At 36.2% G+C, this 2,794-nt stretch overlaps 1 protein-coding gene across 2 annotated transcripts in view; it reads left to right on the top strand.

Annotated features, from left to right (window-relative positions):
* The window catches only part of LOC117173448 (chymotrypsin-1-like), a 62,602-nt gene that overhangs the window by 24,604 nt on the left and 35,204 nt on the right, over positions 1–2,794 (top strand). The gene's annotated exons all lie outside the window — the stretch shown is intronic.

The following is a 2,794-nucleotide window of genomic DNA, read 5'->3' as shown; positions in this document are numbered from 1 at the left end:
TGCTAGAACACTTGCGGGAAAAATGCAGAAGGCGGTTGTCCTTGGGTCGCTCCGTGTACTTAGGGTGCACGAGGCTTTTGCTGGATCGTCGTATTGATTCCTATGTATATGTATTCAAAATGACTCTCTAGCGAACTTGACCTTCATTTTAAGATAGTCAAAGAATTTACCAAAGGAAATCCAATCAGTCAATTCTTTTGAAAGTTATTGCCTGGCAGCAATGAGCAACACTAACAAAATGTCATCTGAAATTCGCCGGCGTGCACGCGCAGTTCTCAAAAGTACTTCATGAAAGAAATTTGATTCTTTTAATTTAGCAGAATTTCCTAATTCAAATCGTAATGTATCCTGTATATTATAGTTTTTCAGGTAATCTTAGTAAGGGGCACATCATTGTCCTAAAAAAGACAACTTTACCGATTTTAGGGTTGTGGTATTTCATATTTCACACGTGACCTAGTGGAACTCCTATGGGCATTGAACTTAAACTTTGAACGGAAATCACATAGGATGTCTTCATGGTGTCATTATGATGACTTTATGATATCTCCGTGTAATTTACAAATTTATGATCCTTGCGACATTGTCCCCTAGATATCCTTTCAAGAGATCCTTAAGACGACGAAATGTCAGACATTAGGCATTTTAAAGACATCCTTACGCTCTACTGATAACATCTTTAAGATATAGTTTACGGGACTAGATTTGAACGTCTTTATTACGACCTCATTATGTCTTTTTGTAAAAGACTAAAGACGTCCACAAAAAGATGTCTTTAGGATGATTTTAAGCCAAGTGTACCCACTGGGTAACTATATTCCCTCTAACACTTACACTACCATGAAATACATTCTCATTGGTCTTTTTAAATTTGTATTTTCAAATAAATGAATGATCATTAACAAAAATAATTATTAAAATAAAATTGTGACTACTTTGAGTTAGTTATCGTTCTATTCTAATAGAACAAATTAAAGGGTCAAACATTTTTTTCGAATTTTTAGTGATTTTGCAGAATGCTGTATCTCAGTGAAAAATGGTCGTATCAAGGTCTTAAAAAAGCATTTTAAAGCTTTTTGCTTTTTTCAATTTCACGGGCTTTAAATTTGTTTTCAATTCATCTATGTTAAGGAATAGATGATTTATATATTCAGCTTTAATTTACTTTTTTTAAAACCTCAGTATGATCGTTTTTCACTGAGATATCGAAACTTTAAACAAAAAAGGACCCTTTTGTCTTTGATCGACGATATCTCACCAACCAATGGTCGCACAGAAAATTTAAGGGCAGTTCTACAAACTGAAATAAATTTTCTATAAGATTCTGCTACGATTCTAGACATAAATTATTATTTATGACATTTTAAAAACTCGGGAAAAGCGGGTAATCCAGGGTTTTTTAGAAGATCAACGGCTCAATTTCAAATCTTCATGAAATGACTAATGTTTAGTGTGCCGTATAAAGTTAAATAACCTCCAAAATCCCGGCGAAGTTATAATTTGATTTAACAAACCGTTTGCTTGTTGCAAACGATCTGACTTCAGACTACACACCTCCCCCCCCCCTCCCAACACACACGGAAGGAAATTTTTCACATACCAAAGAAATTAAGCTTTATCCAAAATGTAATGGTTGATATTTATACCTGCAAAAACTTAACTTGAAATAAATAAAAGTTGAATTGAACCACAAAGCTAAATCTTTAACGAAATAGTTGAATCCTAAACAAAACAGATTAATTTTCAAACAAACAGTTGTATTTTCACCCAAAAAAGACTAAAGTTCTACCAAAAGTGATGAATTTTCTACCAAGCAAAGTTTTTCAGTCAATCCATTTTCGAAGGACCGAAGAAGTGAAGCTGTATAAATAAAGGTACAACTCTTAATGTTAGTTATGTTTTGCTAATCAGTGAACTGATCGGTCACAACCCTGTGTCCTTTTCAGAAGATTCTCCTCAGGTTTCACTCGCCTACTTGTGGTACTCATCCCTTCAAACTCGGAATCAGATTGACTGTAGATTGTTTTGGGGTTTTCACAAATGGTGTAGATTGCCGGTATAGGCAAACAGTTTTGTGTCAGTGCGGGTAAAAAACATATGTCTAGTATACCGTATAGACTATCAGGCATTTTAAAACAGATCATGTAATTTAAGAATTATTTTGTCATATTTTGGACTTTGACCTTTTTTATATAACTTTCTATGTGTATATCGTCTCTATCCCTTTCCAACGTATCCTGGGGGCGAAACAGCACCTTTGTGACTGTTTACAGAAATGATCACCCCTGTAACTGGAGACGCATGTGACTGGTCACAGTTAATAATGTTTGTCCAACCCCTTTCCAATGGTTCTTGGTGGTGAGAAGGCACCTCTTTGACTGGACAGAGAAATAATGTTGGTCAAACATCTAGCGCTTTCCTGTGTCTCGTGGGCGGAGGGTGGAAAGGCAGCCCAGTGACTGGTTAAGGTGTTCGCATAAGAAAATAGGTGCGCAATTTTTTGGAAGCGGCTCACGTGCGAGCCATCCATGCACACACACAGAGCGCCAACCAATCGCGTGCGATGTGTCGCGCTGCTGTGGTGTAAGCTGGCTACGTATCGTTCATCTATCGGATCACCGCGCGAGAAGCAGAACTTTGCGACGTTACCAATATTGGTGTGTTTCCGGAGAGAGTGCAGTGCTTATCATTGTGAAAAATCCTGTATTTAAAGCTACTTTAAAAAGTAATATTTTTGTAATATTTCTAATATCTCTAAAAAGCTTCGTAGTTATTTATGTGTATTTTGTGGATA

The sequence above is a fragment of the Belonocnema kinseyi genome, chromosome 5, assembly GCF_010883055.1.
Source record: "Belonocnema kinseyi isolate 2016_QV_RU_SX_M_011 chromosome 5, B_treatae_v1, whole genome shotgun sequence".
Classification (NCBI taxonomy): domain Eukaryota; kingdom Metazoa; phylum Arthropoda; class Insecta; order Hymenoptera; family Cynipidae; genus Belonocnema; species Belonocnema kinseyi.
This window is presented reverse-complemented; position numbering and strand designations above follow the sequence as displayed.